Genomic DNA, 22,504 nt, shown 5'->3' with positions numbered 1-22,504 from the left:
AATTTCCTCCATTGTAAAATGAGGGCTTAGACTCTATCATCTCTGATCTTCCAAGACTATAATTTATATATCTATGCTCTCATATACAAAATGGCTTAGAAGAGACAGCCATTAATGTCTCTTGAGTGCTTTTCTTACTACGGAGAAATCTCAGCTCTGTTAAAACCTCCCTGTTTTAAGTTCATATATCATATTTACTTGCCAAAATAAAGTCATAGACATCTTCTATGAAAAGTGATGCTAAGTATTTAAGCTTGGCTCTAGGATTATTTAAAATTATAGAGGTCAAGAAATAAATACACTAAAGTATAGTCTAGATGACAACTCTGCCCTACACCCAAGAACTTGGAAATGAATGTGAATGCATTTGTGATCTTCTGAGTATAACAAAATGGAGTACATCAGCTTTTACCGTTCTAACATTCAAGTATTATGCTTTTCCAAAGACAACATTACCTAAAAAAAGGAGAAAAACAAGAGGATGAAGGAGATGGATAAGAAGAGATATGATGGAAGTACAGAAAAGCAGATTTGTTTTTTGCTTAAATTACTCAACCAAGAAACAAGCGTGGTTTAATATGGTCCTAAAGATCCTAGTAAATGATGCTACATTAAGCTGATACAAAAAGGTAATTTTCCTTAAACAATAACAGATGGCTTGTGCTGTATTTCTTGAGTTTGCTATGAATCACTATAGAATTCACAACAAAGTAAATGAGAATGTGTTCCTTTCTTGACTCCCTGCCATTGTTAATTCACTTGTTCTAAAAGGTAGAATGAGCTTTAAGAAAGTCATTTGTTGTCAACAGTACTTTCTATTAAAATTCCCTTTGGTTCTTTGTATGATATCTGAACAATGACTGATTTAAAATGACAAAGCAGAAAAACTTCCCAAAAGACCTCACTAATATCCACTGCTCATAGAATCACTAGATACACACTAAGGTTTATAATTTGCTCCTTCTCTGACATTCTCTATTCACATGTGAAATCATTTCTCAATGTGAAAGAATAGAAATGAGGTATAAATTCTAGGCTTTATAGAATATACAGATTTATTCTAAGGTTGGACCAAAAAAAATGTACATTATAATTCAACCAAATCTCTAGCTCTCACCCTACTGCAGTTAAAAATAAATTCTTCTAAAACAGGGGTCTGGAGAATTGGTTCCATGATAATGCTGTCTAAACAATCCATGTCTGAAAATTAAATGGTTGAATATTTTCTTTCATCATATATTTTTTCTTTGTTGGATAGTCTAAACATTTTTATTTCTGAAATATCATAAAAAAATGTTATGAATAGTCTTCCCGACTCACTGCCACTTAATGTTGTCCTTAAAATTGATTCTTTAGAATTGAAGTTTTAAGTATAACATTTCTAAGTTAGGCTAGGCAATTTGATTGCACCATAAAAAAACCATTAAGTTTGTGGTTGCTGTGAAGTTTTCTGAGTGAAAAGAAGAGGCTCCTGTTTCTGTCCATGTATTTGAATAATGTTTGCTAAAATTTATCACTATTAGGCTAGTCATACTGGTATGTGCAAATTATATATGAGTAATATGATAATATCTGGATTATCAATTCTTCTTAACCCATCCACAATGACAACATCTGAAAATATTCATAACCACAAACCTCAAGTAGGTTCTTAGGGGTGCACTCAAAAAACACCTCTCATTTATGCCAATCATTACTTCATATCTTTTCCTACCTCAATCCAGTTCTGTCTTCTCCAACTTTATTCTCAGCTGTTAACCACCTAGCATTGTACTTAACATTTCTGGTAAAAAATAGAAGTGATAAGAAGAGAGTTTATGCATGTTCCACTATCACCTCTACCTACCTCCATCTCATACTCTGACCTTCTCCTGGGGAAGTGTCTTTCTGATAAAGTCTCAGGTTTCTACTTGATGCTAATAAACAGGTTTGCTTTCTCACTTGATACCAATCCATCTTGACTATTCAAGGACACTGTCCCAGAAATTATCTCACTCTCTCTGGGAATAATTGTTTTTTTTCTTCTGGATTATTCCTATTGTTGTAAAAACACACCAGTGTTGGCAGCTTAATTTTAAATTCATAAGAAAAAAGAATGAAATGATGAATGAATAAAGAAATATGCAATGAACCAAGTATAGCCAAAAGGATAGAATCAGGTGGTGGGTTGTTGGACACGCAACTGCTACATTCTTTTAACTTTTATATATGTTGAAAAAATTCCATAATAAAATATTATAAATAATTCAGAATGTAATTTCTCCCAACTTAAAAATTATATCTCATCCACTTCTAGTACCACCCACTTCTTTGTTTCCCTTTACTCCTATAAAGCATAGCCTACGTGTTTTAATTAATTCCACTTCTTCATTGTGAAAAGCTTATATTGGCAATAGCATGGCATGTCTTCTTACAACTCCTTATGCACAATTAAGTCATGTTTCATAAATAGTATATACAATTTTTTATCCAGTCTGAGAATATCTGCCTTGATTCTTTAAATTATTACTTTTTATTGAGTTAACATTGGTTTACAATAATGTATAGAAATTAATGGACTATAGATGCATGTTACCACACTACACCCATCCATGAAAACATCAATAATGTCAATAGAGTCCACTGGGCTACCTCCCACTTTCTTCTCCACCCCTCCACCCCTCTGGTAGACTCAATATTGCAGGCAGATTTTCTAGGGTTTAGGTTTTGATTTTGTTTTGTCTGCACCTCTGTTTCATTTCCTTATAGTTCATATAGAAGTGAAATTACCCAGTGTTTTTCTTTCTCCCTGTGATTTCACTTAGCATAATCACTTCCATTTTTTATCCATGCTATAGCAAATGGCAAATGTTTTTCTATCTTTTCTTTATAGCTGAGTCAGATTCTATTGTGTATATACATTGCATCTTCTTAATCTACACATCTGTCTTTGAATACTTAGATTGTTTCTAAACTTTACCTATTGGAAATAGTACTGCAAAGAACACAGGACTGCAGCTATTCCTTAAATATAGTGTTTTTCGTATTCTTCTGATAGATACCTATCACTGGAGTTGCTGGATCTTATGGTAGATCTATGTTGAATATTTCATAACCTCCCATACTGTTTTCCATAGAAGCTGGACCAGTCTATATTCCCAGCAATGGTGTGTGAGCATTTCTTTTTCTTCGCAAACTCCGACATTTTTGTGGTCATTTTTTTAATAAAGGCCATCCTCGTAGGTGTGAGGCATATCACATTGTAGTTTTAATTTGCATTTCCCTGGATGATAAGGGATAATGAGCATATTTTCTTGTGCCTATTTTCAAACTATATATCTACTTTGGAGAAGGACTATAAAGATTTTAGCCATTTTTGATTGGGTTATTTGTCTTCTTTTTATTGAGTTGTATGAGTTATTTGTTGCTATTGGATATTAGTCCCTTGTTGAATGTTGGAAGTGCAAATATTTTCTCCCATTCAGCAAAGTGTCTTTTCTTTTTAAAGATAGTTCCTTTCACTGTACAGAAGCATTTTAGTTTGATGCCTTTTAATTGAATTAGTTAACTTGTTTACATTAAATTACTACTGCTACTAATATATTGCTAATATATTTACTAAATATAATCACTAATATATTTACTAATCATTCTATGTAATAGACTGTATATGATCATCTCTATGATACACACTAAAAGAGGATACACACTAAAATTAATGAGTAACTAGCAAGCTAACATAGAGATAACTGACTAAAAACAATAAATAATACAAAAGAAAGCCAGGGGTTAAAAGAAAAAGGAACAAATTTGTCATTTTTACCATAGTCTGGGCAATGACAGATCTTAGACTAGGTACTTGTTACTTCTAATAGTTCTCGTTTGTGTATATGAGTGTGTGTGTGGGGAGGAGATCTATCACAGTTATATATTTCTTTATATATTTCATCTTAAAATATATTATTGTAGTTTTATATAGTCAACATTCATTTGTGTTCATTTTATTTACCCACGTACTGACTATCTGCTCTGCACACAGCAAAACTCTTTGTTATTCTTCAGTATTCCCCATTTGTGAGGGGGGTCTCTTATCTACCTCCCCCCCATGTTCAGCCTAACCTAGACTTTCCATCTATTTAGTCTGGATTGTGCCCCCCTTCAACAGAAAACAGAGTCAGGCCTTGCCAGATAACCTAAGGGTGAAATGCAGTTTCTGAACTTAGCCTTTCAAGCTTACCATTTTCAATTTTTTTTTTTAGCATTTTAAGACATGTTATTGCTTTCCCATATCATAATTCATTCAAAAGATACTTTTACATTTTATCCAGCTTTTTAGTTGCCTTTATTAAAAGAGGCTCTCAGATATCAGACTTCCTTGTATTTTCTTTCAAGGTGGTGTCAGGACTCAAGATTTATTTGTGATTTTCATGTGATACACCCAGTTAAAAAAAAAAAAAATTAAAGCAAGCAAAACAAGTAGGAGTTGATGTATCCTCTGACCAGTACAAGCCAAAGTGAAAACTATTAAGAAAAATGGAAATACAAAAAAAAAAAAGGGTTCAAATTACCTCTTATGGCTTCCTCTTAAAGCTTTATACTATATTATAACAGTGTTCAAAATATTTTTGTTATCAACCCAAATTCACTTTTGTACATTTATGATCCTTGGAAGGCTACTATACTCTTAGGAACTTGGACATGAGGAACATAACTTTTTGAAAGTTAAACTACAATTTATTATACAAAACCTCTGCTGATATCGAAAGTTGAGTCTGGGCATCACACTCTCCCACAGGGAGAGTCCTTATATCTTATTCTCCTAATACCCTTGATTCCATGATCACCACGCAACCTCCTGGTTCCCACATAAATAGGTGTGTGAGCAGCAAATGTGTTGATTATACTGATGGGACAATTTCTAGTCTCGGGTACAGTGATTTGCCTTAGTAAATCAATAATGTGATGTCTGACTATGATTTGGTTTCTCTTACAGCCTGACTAAAGAGCAACAGAAGGTGATTATGCTGACAGGAACATTTCCTCTGGGAGTAACCATTCTGTTTCTCCCTTTAAACTGCTGGAGGTGTCTCTGTTAGCTTATTCGTGAGTCCTCTCTCACTCCAGGCTTGACCAAGTTAGTATTTTTCAAATTAAGAAAGCCATATTGATAGGAACATGATATGTAGTACCAGAGTATGTGAAAAATCTTAAGAATAATAAAAGACATCTTCCTGGAATAGTGTTTAACAGAACTATTAGAGGAAAATACACAATGTTTATATTAAAATAAACACAAATATATTCTACAAAATTGATACTCACCTTAAAACTAAAATATAAGATTTCTAAGAAATTTTCCACTTGATATCAATCACCCAACACTTCATCACCACACTTGAAGAGTGATTTCAGTGGCAAGGTTAGTGATTGATTGCTTGGATGTTAACAATTTAAGTACCACATCCACATTCATGCCATTCAGTGTTTGTTTGATTCACTTTTTTAATGACTAAAATACTTTCTTTCTTTTTAGCTCTTCTATCTCATTCCCATTCTGTTGATCTATGTGTCTATAATGCAGGGATTCTAGTTTGTGGTGATTACAGAATTATTTTGCTTGTTTCTCAGGCTACTGTATTACCCAGTTCAATCAATGAGTGAGAGTAAAGACTCAATTATTATCTAAATAAACTATTTTTTATCTAGCCTATATAAATGTATGAAAATCACACTAAGCTTTTTTATAAACATTTATACTAGCTTTATTATCAAGCATTGAGCAGAATATTTTCATATTTCTTACTTTTTTTCTCTGACTTTATAAATTAGTGTGGCAGCTATAATTTAGGATGATTTGAAATAATGAACAGTTTCCATCTGCCTCCTTACCAGAACCCTCAGTAATTTCCTACTCACCAAACAAATTCTCTGAGTTTTTCATTCCTTCCATGCTCATTCTCCTATCAGAGTCTTTGCATTTCCTGGTTCCTCTGCCCTGAACATTCCCTACAACCAACCATCATCTGGTAGTTAACTTCACTCTTCAAATCTCTAAGCCTCTCACATTCTGCCTTCCAAGCTTGGATTAAATGTCCCTCATAGAATATGCACAGTACTTTTAGAACTTCAGTGGACAGTACCCTATGCAAGTTCTCTCATTGCATTTTCAATAGTTAATTTCTCCAAATCCTTTTATAAACTTTCTTAAACTGAATAATTCCTGTTACTCCTTAATGTTTGGCAGAGTGTTAATTGCCTTCTATCGTCCATTCTTCCTTTCCTCCTGTAGCACCACAATTTAGTTGGGTATTTGTTGAATGCAGAAAATATATCCCAGGCTCCCTTGAAACTAAGAGATACAAGCAGAAGGCTTGTGTGAAACTTTCAGGTCATATGCACAAGGACAGTTGTCCTAGACTACCTGCACACCTGCTTGTTGACTACAAAAGGGTGATGACCGGGGCTAATCTTGGAAGCCACATGGCGATGTTGATATAAACACACTACTAGGTCTATCTTCCTCACTCTGGATTGCTGTGTGAGAGAGAAATAAAATTCTCTTATTTGAGTTAAGACAATTGAATCCCTGTGCTATAGCAATCTAGTTTCACTAAAACAGCGGTCAATCAAAATGTCATTTCTTTTTTTTTTTTTTTTTTATAGATGCATGCTTTATTTATTTGTTTGCTGGTTTGTTTGTTTGTTTTGTTTATACATGCACTGGGTACAGTCAGAAGCGCGGGAGGGTGAGAGAATTCACCAGAGCCAGAGCGGGGAGCAGAGCAGGCAGAAGGACCCAACTACACTGCTGAGGGGAGCAGCGGGCGGCAGGAGAGGTCTGCATGTGGGACCCTCCTCCGGTGGCCGGGGAGCAGCCGGGGATCGAACCGGCGCCGCAGAGGCCGCGGGCAGCTTCGCAACCCAGCGCTCAACCGCTGCGCCACCGGGGAGGCCCTCAAAATGTCATTTCTTTAAGGACACTTGTATTTATCTATTACTGACCTATGAATTTCAGAAGGTGGACTTCAAAAGCAAGGGCTGGTCTTTGCAAAGCCTGGAGGAAAGGCATCTGGAAAAGGTGCAGTTCATCCAGGGCAGCAGCTGGGTGCAGGCCGCGCCGGGCCACCTGGTCTCAATGGTCCTGAGGATTTCAGCCCTGGAGTTGAGACCAGATGCACCATGGGCCTGAGAACACACTCTCAGAAAGAAATGTTGGTTTCCAGAGGACATGGATACAAATAAGAAACTCAGAAAGGCTACATCCAAGAGGACAAGGGCAGGGGTAGACAGGCCAAGGTGGATATCACCAGTCAGCAGCTGGGTGTTGGCCACAGAGCCAAGTACAGGGCATACAGCCAGAGCAGAGGTCCGTGGCCTCCAACCCCATGCATAAGCGAACTGACTCCCTGCATGGGGGTCTACTGCAGAGATTTCTTACAGGAAGGCTTTGGGTCTGGCAGGGAAAAGTGGGCCTGTACCCCACAACCACACAGTCGCAGCCCTGTGCCACCCTATGCCTGCATGGCCTGCACTGCCCTGTACTAGGCCCAGCAGGCATCCCTCTTCCACTCCTCCTGGTGGACACCAGCTGGAACTAGCAGAGCAGCTACACCACCAGCTCTCCCTATTCAGAGAGTCACAGCCCCAGACCTTCCCAACAGCCCCACAAAAACCATGTCAAAATCAGAAAGAAAACTTCAAGAAGGAAATCCACTGCTTTAGGTCTTCTTCTTTGAAATTGATGACAACTGAATGTTTGAAGTCACATTACTGGTTTGGAAAATGGTTTTTTTATAGTTACCAAAGGAAAGGCAGCATGTTTACTTTCTGTGTAATGTCCACATGGAATACTTTACTTTTATTATTATAAAACCAAAGTAAATTATGTTTCATATACATCATGTATGGACATGTTGCGGTTTTCCTGTTGGTAAGAATAATTAAATATTGTAGTAGTAAGTGATTTTTATTTAAAATAAGTCATAAGTTTTGATGTTCTAGTTTTATTGGGATGAGATCTGATCTGAAGGTCAGGTGGATGGAATTTTAAGACAATTTTAAGACATAAATATGTCTGAAACCTCCTTGGTTCTTTAAGGGAATGTCTCCATGAGGGTTTTCCTCTTGAGGGCCATCACATCTCATTGTGTGAGGACAGTCATTGTTTTCTTTAATTTTTTATATACTCTATATTTCACAGATATATCCCCATTTCATCTTCTCAGAACTTTTGTGTTTATAGGACTCAGAATTTTGAAGACCAGACCTTAAATCCAGAGAGGGAGGCTGGTAATAACAAAAGAATTCACTGAAGCTTTTGTTACATTTTTATCTAGGCTCTGGTTACAGCAACCTCAAGGCTTTTTAGTCATTTTATTTATTTATTTATTTATTTATTTATTTATTTATTTATTGCCTTTCTTCCTTATTTGCTCTTCTCCCTTTGCTCCATTGGAGGGCTTGCCTTTGGGATAAATTTTTGCTCCTAATGAAATAACCCTTGGGTATGATTACAAGCCCAGAATTGCTCACTGAGCACTGTGCCACCTAAGCATTGGTCCCATTATATTTGTGCAGTCCGACTCTGATTAGACCACTGACACTCTCTGGGAAAGCTTTTTCTAAAAAAAAAAAAAAAAAAAAAAAAAAAAAAAAAAAAATTTGTAAGCAGCTTTGTGTTAGCAGTTATGCTTTTTTCCCCCCATACCAATATTTTTGTATCTTATGCATGGATAACATTTATTTTGATATTCCCGTTAATGGTAAATTACTGTATGACATAAATGATATTTGTCTATATATGTCATTGTGTACATTTTATTCAATTCAGTATGCGCTATAATAAACAGTTTGTTTTGGGCCTCCCTGGTGGCGCAGCGGTTGAGCGCGGGGTTGCCAAGCTGCCCGCAGCCTTGCAGCGCCGGTTCGATCCCCGGCTGCTCCCCGGCCACCGGAGGAGGGTCCCACATGGCGCGCAGACCTCTCCTGCTGCCCGCTGCTCCCCTCAGCAGTGTACTTCGGTCCTTCTGCCTGCTCTGCTCCCCGCTCTGGCTCTGGTGAATTCTCTCACCCTCCCGCGCTTCTGACTGTACCCACTGCTTGTATAAATAAATAAATAAATAAATCTTTAAAAAAAAAAAAATAAAAAAAAAATAAACAGTTTGTTTTACTGCTAAAAAAAGTATAAATAATAAATTCCAGGAGACCAGACACTTAATTCATACTGTTCAATGGTACATAATAATTCATACTATTCAATGACACATAAAGCAATGAATGAATGAATTCAAGAATCTAAATTATATACTAAAATACTGTATGAACAGAATTTCAAAAATTCCAAATGAAATGGTAGTATAATGAATTAAATATTATCTTTAAAGAGAATAAATTAGCAATAATGAATATACTTAATTACAGACTATGAAAATATTTAATCAGTGTATCTATTAATATTATTCCATTGGTCAAAGTGTGAGGAAGATACAATCACTACAAAGGTGAACACTTGTGAGAAAGCAATCCTCTTTCACAAAGTAATGTATGTTCTCCTCCACAAGTATGAACTGCAGCATCCCCCAGAACACCAGGAACTAGATAGGATTAAACTCACACAGCCCAGAAGAGAGTCTGGGAAAGGGTCAGCTTAAGCTGGAAAAGAAAAGTGAAACATTTAAAGTCTTCAGTCTCCTCTATAACATAAAGGAAAGGAAACTTGTATCTTCATTTCATAGCAAGCAAATCAGCGTATCAGCATATTGTCATTGAGGAAATATGGACCAAATTCCCTCATGTAATTTTTCCAAAACGGTGTTTGTACTTGTCACAAGTGTTGCTATTGCTGTTTTGCTGTTGTTTGCAAATAATTCGACAAAGTATTGGAAACCTTCACGCAAAAACAGTCTCCACTTACAAATAAAAAATTAACAGCCAATAATAAATGGCTTTTATAGTTTGTGATTTGGTATTTGCTAAGCATTTAGCATATATTGAATCTGAAATTTGTTTAAAAACAGTCCAGTAGATCTTTATCATCTATGTTCCCTTACATTATCTTTATTTAACTATTATATAGATAGGTTAAAAATAAATTACAGTTTTTAAAATGCTAAGTCATGAACTGTTATTGGGTTGCAAAGCAACTTAATGATTTGAAATCAAACATTTTTAGGTAGTGGGTAAATCATGGAAAAGGGTTTAACTGTGTGAAGATGAATAAAAACTAGAATTCTGCTGGCAAACAATGTAGTATATATAGACACTGATTCATAAGGTTATACACCTGACACGTATATAATGCTATAAACTTTAATAAGATCTTTTAATTATATAAAATAAATTATACAACAACGGGGAGGAGTAGAAGAAAGATAAGAAAAATATCAGAGAGGAGTGCATAAGTTTGTGCATAACGTTTCATGGGGACTTTTATTTTGGTTACATATAGCTAAGTAGGGATCAGTCTAAAAAAATATAGAAATCCATCATTGTAAGGGACTTCTCTATGAACTAAGCATAACCAGAGAAACTCAGAGTTGCAGGATACCTAATTCAGTATCCCACATGTACTTCACTCTATTCTATCTAGCCTTGAACTCCAAAAATATTTTACAACCTAGATCCAGATTCACCCCTCTCCTTGACTGATTTGCAGGAAGACAGGTGAACTTTGGGGTAGAATGCTATGAGGGGACTCCTTCAGTGACAGCAAGTTTCATTCTCTGAGGCCATCTACTGTACCCACAACCCCCACCACCACTGTTCCATATAGAAATAGGGTTTCAGGTTTTGTGTCTGGGAACACAAATGCTCATTCTCCTCTCAAATCTCCCACCCACCAAACAAGTGGTTGCTTTTGACTGTATATGTCTGAGTTGTAGGTACAATTACCCTAATACCTAAAGCACCTCCAGCTAGTGCGAAATCGCTCCAGGCTGAACAAACCTCCACTCCAAAGTCAGCTGCTAGATGGTGAGTGTCAAAGGTGAATGAAAAGCTAAATTGGAAAGTAAGGGTCCCCAGTGAGTGGAGATGCTTAGCAATTTGGGAGTCTTCTTGAGGCTAACATTTGCAAATGATTTACTAAATTATAAAGTGGAAAAGTCTTAATATACTTCTCCCTGGATGATAGTTGGAGAATAGTCACATCTGATATAAGAACAACTTCCAAACAAAAGAGGTCAGTAAATATTTTGGTGCTTACACCACATAAAATCTCAAAGTATTTTCTCTTTGGTACCTGAAGACTGATTGTTTTAGGGAAACTGAAGAAGTACAAAGTAGATTGTAATTATTTCTGTATATTTAAGTCACGTTAACTATAATTATAAATAACCACTTCTGAGAAGAGGGAGAACCAAGAAGAACATAAGAAAATGAGTGGCTGTAATCTCTGAACCAGAGATAGTCAAAGAATGGAGCCTGAGCTTCCTGGGCAGTGGGTGATTGTCCTGGTTCTAGGAAGACAGCAAGTGGACTTGTAGCTCTGACTTCCATAGATGATTCTTAGTTTCAGGAGTACAGATTTTACACCAAAATGCAGTTAGGGAATGACACAGTCACTAAATTGTGAAGAACCAACCAAGTCATTTCAAAAATCACCTACTTGCATATATAGACTTTAGTGTAATGTTTCTAAGGAATAATTTATATATATATATATGTGTGTGTGTGTGTGTATTTATATATGCTCTTTCATTCTCTATAATTTCTATAGAAATTCCTTTGAAACCATATGGTTAGTTATGAACAAATAATATAATACTGATATTTTCACAAGGAAGAAAGAAAAGTATTATTTCTCTCCCTAGGAAACCCAAAATCTGTTGCTTTATTTTTTAACATAAGGCTTAGGCACAGGCAATTTATGACAATTTATAGAAATGTAAATAAAAAATTAAAAAATCCTAAAACACAAATACATATCTATTTTCTATGCCACAACAAACAAAAAAAAAGAACCATGAACTATATAAGCTGTTTTATTTAACTCATCTCTTATATAACCTTAAGAAGCTTCAAGTGTGATTCTGTACATGATTTTCCCTTCTTTTACTTTAGACTGATTTACAATTCTAGATCATTGTAACAGTAATTTTTTTTTTTGTCTTTTAAAAATATTTTTACTTAGGGCCTCCCCTGGTGGCACAGGTGATTGAGTACAGCGCTGTGAAGCTGTCCGCAGCCTCTGCAGGGCCCGTTCGATCCCCGCTGGCTGTGGAGATACCCACGTGTCATGAAGTTTCGTGAGTAATCTTAAAATTATGACAGCAGTAGTGCCTTTTGTTTAGGTTTTAAAACTGAGTCTTGCCAAAAGAATGAAATCAGATTACCTCAATTCTAACCAATTTGGGTATAGATTATTTTTTATGCAAATCCTTAGCTACAAATATTTTGCCTTGAAAGTTTAAAGGAAAAGTATTTTACTTGACCAAAAAAATCTAGATGTTAATCCAGGTATATCCAGTCCTGAAACATTTTGATTTATTTGAATTTATTAATCTGAATCATATAAAATAGAGGGTAATAACTATCAAACCTAAAGTGTGACTCCTCACTAAAAATAACTTCTTATACCTCAAAGATGTCTTTTGGAAACTGTGAAGGGGGACTGCAAATTTTTTCTTTAGAGAGACTCTCTTATTAAATCAAAGAGAAGAAAATCCACAAAAAAAAAAAAAATGAACAAGGAATTACAAACAGGAAACTAAAGACAAAATGCTAATAACATATCTTTATATATAAATAATTGCCGTAAGTGTGAACAGACTGAACTTATCAACCAAAAGCCACAGAGTGGCCAGCTGGATCAAAAGACAAAACCCAACTTACTGTTATCAACAGGAAACTCACTTGTGCTCCAAAGATAAACATAGCCTTACAGTAAAAGTTTGGAAAATAATCCTACAAGCAAATCAGGCCCCGAAAAGGTAAGGCAGTCAGACTTATATCAAATACGGTACAAGCAAGGGTGTCCACCTTCAGAACCCAATCAAGAAATGGACAGAAGAGCTAAACAGACACTTGTTCAGAGAAGACATACAGATGGCAATAGGAACATGAAAAATGTTCATTATCACTTATATCATCGGTGAATGTAAACCAAAACCACAATGAGAAACTATCTCACACCTGTGAGAATGGTCCATGCTACTAACGAAAAACGGAAACAAGTGTTGGTGAAGATGTGGAGTAAAAGGAATTGTACATTGTTGGGGGGAATATAAACCATGGGCAACAGTTCAGATGTTTCTCAAAATATTAAAATATTAAAAATAAATCTACCATGAGACCCAGCAATTCCATTCCTAGGTATCTACTTGAAGAATGTGAAAACATTAATTCAAAGGAACATATGCATGGAAAAAAAAAAGGAACATATGCACTCATGTCATTGCAGTCTTATTTACAACAGCCAAATTATGGAAACCACTTAAGTGCCCATGAGCAAAGCAATGGTTAGAAAAATGTTGTATGTATACACAATGGAATTCTACTCAGTTATTAAAAAAAAAAGACTAACTCTTGCCATTGCAAGAGGATGGATGGGACTGAAGGGGGTAATGCACAACAAAGTAAGTCAGAGAGAGAAAGACAAATACCAAATTGTGTCATTTTATATAGAATGTAGAGAATCAAAGCAAAGGTTTACATAAGACTAAGCCAACAAGCCCTAAAAGTTTGACCTTGGAATTGAAAGTATAAGACAGGGAGGAAGAGGGGAGGGGGGAAGAGGAGAGAGTACTCAATGGACCATGATGGAGAGCTGAGGATACCTTGATGGTAAGTGTGGGATGCAGCTAAGGAGGTATGATCCTGTGTCTTTGAATAATTTACAGTGGCAAACCAATGTTACTTTAAATAAATAAATAAATACAATATATTAGGCCAGAAAAAAAGAATTTTCTTCAGTACTACCACAGTCACTGCCATTTTGATATCATGGACATTCAGTCCAAATAAAGAGCCAGATAATTATCCAGTGACTACATGGTCAAAATAAACACTGCCCCCCCAACATAACCTATATCCCCTCTAAAAGAGCTAATTTTTCCATACTACATTTCATGTTACTTGTATATATCAGGCTAATCATTTCCATGCAAATCATGTCTATCTTGATGAAATTAAGTAGAAAATGAAGGTCCAGAATTGTGTAATTATGTCCTAGGAGATATTTTCATCTGAAATAATAAGAAATTTGAGGTAAAGGATATTGACATGGATGTGAAGTTGAAGTCTGAATGGGTCTATTCGATGTTCATTTTACTAATAACACATTAACAACACTTGTGAATATAAATAGCTCTTGTGCTTATCTTATTTAACTCCTAAAACCCCTGACATCTGTACCATTTACTACTGCAATCACCCTATATTATGGGAAAGGAGAGACGTAGAAAATATAAGGAAGTGGTGGAAAAATCCAGGGCTTGGGCAGAGCTGGATATTGAACACGTGCCAATGTGAAGCCAAAAGCTGGCCACCAAACAGCCATGCTGATGCAGCTCAGTCAACGGTCCTCTAATCACAAAAAGGCAGGCTTTTTACAAAAATGGGAAAATCTTCAGGATCAAATGTCTCCAAGGATTATGTTTTGAGGCTAGAGGCAAGGGAGGATAATACCATATAAAAAATTGAAAAAAGAGTTTTAGATGGGCTGATATAAAATTTATACTTCATTTTGTTAACTTCTCTAGTTACTTTCATTTCTGCTTGCTGCCTGAAGCTGGTGGTGCATTGGTCCCAGCTCTGCCCAGCAGCCACCATTCAGAAGTGGAGAAGAGCGTGATTATTTGGGCAAAGTTTTCCCATGTCTCCCTCTTTTCATAGTTTTACAATGATACCCTGATGAAAGCAACAGTAAAAATAACACTTCACATAGATGTAGATTTCCACATTACTGAAAACATCTTTGGAGGAAATACTTACTTCAAGAAAGCCCTAAAATGAAATTTTCCTGGAACATTTTTAAGTCAATACATATTTGATGAAATTCTACATCAGTAGCTTCGTGATACCTAATGGTGTTCCTGGTCTGCAGGAATTCAAAGGTCCTGCCACCCAGTCACTTAGAATCTCAATGTGGAACATTCGAAACAAGTCTTCATTTTAGATATACAGTCCATTTTTCTTGTCTTTTATAATAGAGTGGTTTTTGTACTTCTATGAATTCTTTTCAATGTGGGAAGAAAGAAAAGAAATGTACACACATCAATAAGACTGTCCCCTCCCTCCTGGGAGGTCATCAAGAGAGCAGGAACATCTATAGCAGGAAGTGTCCTCTGTTGATTGACCTCTAACTAAAAATAACATTCAAATAACCTTTCTCTTCAATGTAAAGGAATTAGCTGGATCCATACCATAAATATTCATGAAAGGAAAGAGATCCTAAGGGAAGGTAAATCTCTAAATCCCTGAGACTTTGTTTCTTTCATTTGCTGCTTAATTTAAACCAGCACCAAAATCAAGAACGTTGTGGCTGCCAAGTGGCAATAAAGGTCAGCCCAAAAATAAGAATAAAAACAAAATTTCCAAAATAGCAATGTTTTAGCAAGTTTTCTATTCTTGCTGCCTATCCTCTTTTCCCAATTTATAACAACATGTTTCCAGTTCCTGAGATGACACCTGGAAAAACCTCCAAGCTTTAGCAGTTACGATGGGAAGAGCCTAATTTGCATGCAAAGATGCAAAATAGGCCCAGAGGTGCCACCATAAGATTATCTGTGCTCTGGAAGTGGGTGGGGGAGAAGATACAGAGGTCCTCTCCACAGTGTCACCTGATTGGAGCTCCTCCACAGGGGATCAGGTTTCATCTCTCATTTTCCCTAGGCATCATCCCTCCATATGCCTCAAGGTGAGGTTCCGCAGATCTACAGTGAAGAGAGAGAGGCTAATAGCCACGAAAAAGTTAAAGTCTTAGGAAAACTAGAAGACACTGACAAGGCAAATACTCATCCTGATGGTCTCACTAACATTGTCAGCTGCCACAAAACAGAAACAAAACCTGTTGGAAGGGACAGCACAAGGAGACAAGGCTAGGATTATAGGGATGGGAAGGGAGCTCCTGCACATTGGACTTGCCAGCTGCTGCAAAGGAGAGGCAGGAAGAATGGGCCCAGGGGCCAGAACCCGCATAGTGGGGGCTTTATTAATACACACCGTTAATTCTGTCTCTCAGATGATCATAACCTAGAGAATACCTGCCCACCTGAAAAAAATCATTATACACATTCAATATATTATTTTTTAGGTTAAAAAAATCACTTAAAGATGAACTATATTTTTAGTGCACTATGGAAACATATAGTTAGAAAGTATATTATAAAAAATACTCTGGGGTGCAAAAATCACTTAGAATGCTGGTAATCACTTCCAAAATAATCTATTTTGCAAGTATGTATCTCTGTGTCTTAACATAGACCCCACAGGCATAAATTACTTCATATATTATCTATATAAACTTACTGTATATGTTTATATATTTTATAAATTTATTTTGCATAAATATGTTTGTGTGTGCGCTCTCACACACACACACACAGACATATACAAACTAAACAAAAAAAATTAAATAGAATCCTAAACAGTGGAGGGAGAGTCACAAGAATAATGCTGGCAGAACCAGTTCTCTATAGAAAAAGGAAGTTTAATGGAATATCTGTAGATTTTAATGAGTGATACATTGTGATTTGTATATTATCTTAAAGAGAGAGGCTTTGCATTTCTAGTGGAGAAAAGAGCAAATAGATATTCTCAGGAAGACCCCAAAGTATAATTAAAATAGAAAGGTGTCTCTGAATCTAATCTGGAAGATGAGATGCAACAGGACACCAAGACTTCTACGGCTTCAGTTCTTCCTTGAAAGAGTCAAAGAATCCTGTGTGGGTAGTGGAGTAGTGCTGTTGGAAGGCACTTCCAGAGATGGTCATCTGGGCCTGGACACACCATAATCCTGTGTCCACCCACCTGGATACCAACCAGGTTGTCTGGAGCCAACCTTCCACACTAGTTGGTCTCCACTAAATATAGCAACCTGATTTCAGCCCAGTTTCTTTTTTAATAGCTCCCAACAAGTGCCTTGTCTTTCATAACATAACTGAAGATTTTGATAAGGAAGAAGTACTCAGAACTCAAAAATAACATGAAAATAAAAGTTTATCTAACTTTTCAGTCTCTACATATGTTTCAGCAATCAGTAAAGTCACAATTTTTTTTATAAGCTACAGGGTAATGATATAATTCCTAACTCCTAGTTTTTCCAGGTTTAGTCCAGAACATGTCTTTTCTTTTTTCTTAATAGGAAAACTTAAAAAAAAAAAAAAGTTTATTTATTTATTTATGCACACAAGAGCTGGGGTGTAGACCAGAGGTGTGGGTAGGAAGGCAGATGTGAGAGGATTCACCAGAGACAAAGTGGGGTGCAGAACAGGTAAATTGACTGCTGCACCACATGGGTCCGGTCCCTGGCCAGGGATTGAACTCGAGCTGCAGTGGCTGCCAATAGCTTCAAAGTGCTGAGACTTAACCCACTGCGCCAGCAAGGAGGCCCCAGCATGTCTTTTCTTTATGGAAGACTAAATGTTTATTTCAGTTTATCTGGATTCTTTCTCTACCCTCTTGATTAGAATTCCAAGTCTATTAATATTCTTAGAAGAAATATGCATTATCCACAGCCATAAAATTAGGTGATACTGGCTCCTTACAGTTGAAATCAATACCAATTATACATCTCTGATTCTCTTTGTTATCACAATGATTCCTATTCATGTGTTAGGTAACTTTTTCTCTGAATTTTCTTCAGCTTAAAGTAGATTGTGAAGAAGCCAATTCATTTTGGAATCTTAAATTTATGACACTCATTTCCCCACATTTTATATTAGAGAATAGATGCTCATTATTTCAGAAAATATACAACTAAATAAAATTCACTGCCAATATTCTAGCTTGTTATTTTTTAAATATAACAACTTCTGTCCACATAAAATGCTTATGAATAAGAAAACAAATGCCAATATATTCTGTTAACAATTAGAATAATCCAAAGTAGCACTAGCAAAGGACACCTGATAAATATTTTCTGTGTTAATTTTAGAGGGAACTTAAAATCAATTGGCAACTAAAAATAGAAACTTTAGAAAACACCTCTCAGAACCAAGTGTTAGTCAAGACTAGGAATTGTTTTCTCAGTTTCAGTATGATTGCCAATGTTAGAAAATGTGAACTGGAAATAGGGTATTTAATTTGGTGGTATTGACCCATCTTCAAGTCTTAGCTCATTAGACATTCTTTTATACATCTTTCATCTGTTCTATTAAAAGTAAATAAGAGAGCATGGCAAAAGCCAAATGTTAAAAACCATATTAAGTTAGAGAACCTAGAGAATTTAAAAAAAAAAAAAGACTACTATATATCCAATATGGTATTCTTATTTTGATGATGATTTACATTGGGGCCACGCCATTTTGTGGTTTCCTATCCTTTCTTTTTCTGTCTTGTGAGTTCCTTAAAATGTGGCATGTTCATGATGCAAAATGATGCACATAATATGAAGTTTAGAGGGGGCACCAGACAGTGAAAATAGAAAATGAGAGGAATCTGGCAGGAACACTCTATGCTTCTCATTGAAATTAACTATTGCCTTCTACCAAAGTTTGCCCTCAAGACCTGCTCAATAGTAATTTGCTTCAGAAAAGCTTTCTCCAAACAGGCCATTGATATTCTAACAGCACACAGAAGTCAAGGTGTCATGTACATTTAAAATACTGTTTGTCCGTGAAAATCATGAACCAAATGCATCCAATCACACAGGGTACTTTTCAAAAACACAAATTCCCAGGTATCACCCAGACCTACCAAAACCGAAACTGGGGAAATAGTGCCCTACAACTTGCATTTAAATAAGCACCAGCAGTGATTCCTCTACATACTAAAGTATAAAAACCACCACTCCAAAGCTTCCAGCATATGTGTAGAGTTCAATAAACAGTGGTTGAACTAGAACTTGGGGCCACAGGAGAGAATACATCCAGAAGGGAAAACATGAGCATAAAGTTTGAATGTGTCTTATTAATAAATGAAACACAAAGCAGAGATAGAGTCAGTTTAAGGGCACAAAGAAAGTAAACATGAAAATGAAAGTAATTGCAAGCACACTAAATAGGACCTCAGAAATTACCAGATACTCAAGAGAATTTCTGCAACACATACACAGAGAGAGGGGAATTATTAACATGAAAAATGAGTGTTTTCTATTATAAAAAGCAAAGTCATTCTTTTATTTACAAATTCACAAAAATCTTACTACTCTACCTGAAAATGTTAGTAAAGGTGATTGAAGAGAATGTTTTCTCATTTTGTATTCACAGGGAAAACAAAGCAATTCTTTATAACCAAGGTGAACTTTTAAAGAACAAGATCACTAGAATTTTTTTTGACTTCCAGTATTTTTATAATAAAAATTATATACATGTATATAGATTATAACATGTATAACATGATGTTTGAAGATACACACATACACACAAAGAAGTGATTACTGTAGTCAACCAATTAGCATATTCATCTTCACATACAGTTCATTTCTGTGTATGTGTGAGAGCACCTGAAATCTCTTTAAGCAAATTTCCAGTATAAATTATTATTAGCTATAATCACCATGATGGTCATTAAATCTCTAGGACTTATTCATCCAATATAACTGTAAATTTGTACCCGTTTTCCCCACTCTTTGCTCCTAGTAACCACTACTAGACTTTATTCCTATTAAACTTTATTCCTATTTCATTCAATTTTTCCAGATTCTGAGTGAATGAGATCATGTGGTCTTTTTCTTTCTGTGTCTGCCTTACTTCACTTAATATAATGTCCTTCAAGTTCATTAGGCTGTCACAAAAGATAGGTTTCCTTCTTTAAGACTGAATAATCTTGTTATTTCTGTAACTTGATTATTGTGAATAATGCTAAAATGAACATGGGATTGCAGATATCACTTTGAGGTACTGATTTCATTTCACCTCACTATATACCCAGAAGATGGATATCTAATCATATTCTAATTTTAATTTTTTGAGGAACCTCCATACTGTTTGCCATAGAGACTATAGTTTTGATTTGCTTTTTCCTGATATCCTTTATATTCTTCATATAGTATATTTAACTTGAATCTTTAAAGAGTTGTACTTTATTTTTTGTATTTTAAACAAAACAAAAACATAGAAATCCAAGTTTATAAGGGAAAAAGATAAAGATAATCCTTAACTTTAAAAGTTATTTTTAAATTATCAGTATATTTTTATTCTTAACAACTTTTAAATGTCTATTGTGCTACAAAGTCCAACACCAACCAGAACAGAAAGCAATATGTAATTAGAACAGGTTAATAACATATAGTACAGAAAGACTAGAAAAAAAACTAAATATCCAAACAATAAAAAACTGGCTTAGCAGAATTTTCAAAGACCAATCCAATATAATAACATGCAGTAATGAAAGTCACAAAGAATTTAATGACATAGGTTATAAAGCAAATAGATTTAAAGGCAAATTGATTTTTGTAAACTTATTCATGCTGCAAACTTTGTACAGGAAAATATTAGTATAAAATAACATTTTAGATTATTACCTTATATTCTAGTATTTTCTTAGTTATTTGGATTTTCCACTTTTTTGAAATGTATATTTACTTATGTAATTCAAGAACAAATAATAAAAAAGCAAAAATTGAAAATATTTGCTTATATTTTTCAAAAAGTTTATATTCAATTCTGAGATGTTTATTTTTTCATAATATTTATACAAAATAGCAGTTACTATAAAACTAATAAAAACAAACAGAATTAGTGGACATATTTCTGCTCATGCTCTGTTTCATTTTACTTGATTGAATTTGATTCAATTTTAGTGATTATTATTAATGACCATGATTAAATGACCTCTGAAATTCTGTTTTTGTTTTTCTAGAGAAACATGTTTCCTATTAATTTTTCATGGTGCCAAGGCTAATAAATGTATTAAAATGATGGCTGAAAATTGAAACCACACTGATTTAACACCTCACACCTGTGAGAATGGCCCATATCAAGAGAACCAGAAACAACAAATGCTGGTGAGGATGCAGAGTAAAAGGAGCCTTCTTACTCTGTTGGGGGAAATGTAGATTAGTCCAGCCTCTATGGAAACCAGTATGGGTATTTCCCAAAAGATCAAAATGATCTGCATATGACCCAGCAATTCCACTCCTAGATATCTACCCGAAGAACACAAACTCACAAATTCTAAGGGTAAAATACACTCTCATGTTCATTGCAGCACTCTTTACAATAACCAAGTTATGGAAACAGCCTAAGTGCCCAAATAGAGATGAGTTAATCAGGAAGATACAGAGTGTGTATGTATGTGTGTGTGTATGTGTGTGTAACAATGTATTACTACTCAGTTATCAAAACAAGATAAACTTTTTGCCATTTGCATAATATGGGTGGAGCTAGAGGGGATTATACTAAGTGAAATAAATCAGAACAAAGACAAATGCCACATGATGTCAATTGTAAGTGAATATAAACAAACAAAGGGTCACATGAAACCTAGATGAAAACTAACCCTAGAAATCTCATTAAAGAACTGAGGCTACCATCTGGGAGAGGGCAGAGGGATGGGTAAGAGGAGGGAGAGAGGGAGCAGAATGGATAAAGGTAGTGGATTAAGTGTCCCAGTGGTAGTGGTGGGTGTGGTGTAATAACAACACCTGAGGGTGGAGAACCTATACTTTTAATACACAAAAATTATATAAACCAATGTCACTGTTATTAAAATAAACAAACAAATAAATAAAACAAAAAAATAACAAATGAACTTACAAACAAAAACTAAATAAAATGATGGCTGAAGAACTACTTACTTCAAGAACCCAGAGACCAGGGTTCTTCAAGGAACCATGGACTTTATTAACTTCAAGGAATGGAATCTTGGCCAGAGCCTCAATGCCCATCAACTTGAAACATACTTTTTCAAAGAACATCTTGTTATAGGAAATATGTTTTTTTAGGTCACTAAAATGTTTATGTAGAGAAAACAGAATTTGCTGTTTTGAACTGTAAATTAACTCGCTAGCTTTGTGCTCACTTATCTTCCACCATACATGCACGCATGGTTAGTTTGCCTACAGAAAAGAAAGCATTTCATCTTTAGTCTTTATGATAAAATCACCTATGGCCAATGTGATCCACACATAATGGACAGCTGCAATTCTCAGGGGTTCAAAGGACAGTAATGCAAGAATCAGATTTGTGAAAACTTAGTGACTCTTACATTACCTTTAATCTCCTTTATCCTAAATTTATACTAGAAATCATGTGACATTTCTTCTCCTAATAGCAGCAAAAATATGCCTTTTATTGTGCCAAGCACTAAGAGTTCCCCATTACCTCATTTGTTTCTCACTGTGTCTTCTGGCACTTAAAATAAGAAAAATCTATTCCATTTTTAAAGATAAATTTTAAAGCTTAACTTTGATTTCCTCCTTGCC

At 35.4% G+C, this 22,504-nt stretch overlaps 1 protein-coding gene across 5 annotated transcripts in view; it reads right to left on the bottom strand.

Annotated features, from left to right (window-relative positions):
• Positions 1-22,504, bottom strand: part of CTNNA2 (catenin alpha 2) — a 1,153,910-nt gene that overhangs the window by 976,934 nt on the left and 154,472 nt on the right. The window lies entirely within an intron of this gene.

This window comes from Talpa occidentalis, unplaced genomic scaffold (assembly GCF_014898055.3).
Source record: "Talpa occidentalis isolate TD23 unplaced genomic scaffold, MPIMG_talOcc4v2.1 talOcc4.5, whole genome shotgun sequence".
In the NCBI taxonomy this organism is placed as follows: Eukaryota; Metazoa; Chordata; class Mammalia; order Eulipotyphla; family Talpidae; genus Talpa; species Talpa occidentalis.
This window is presented reverse-complemented; position numbering and strand designations above follow the sequence as displayed.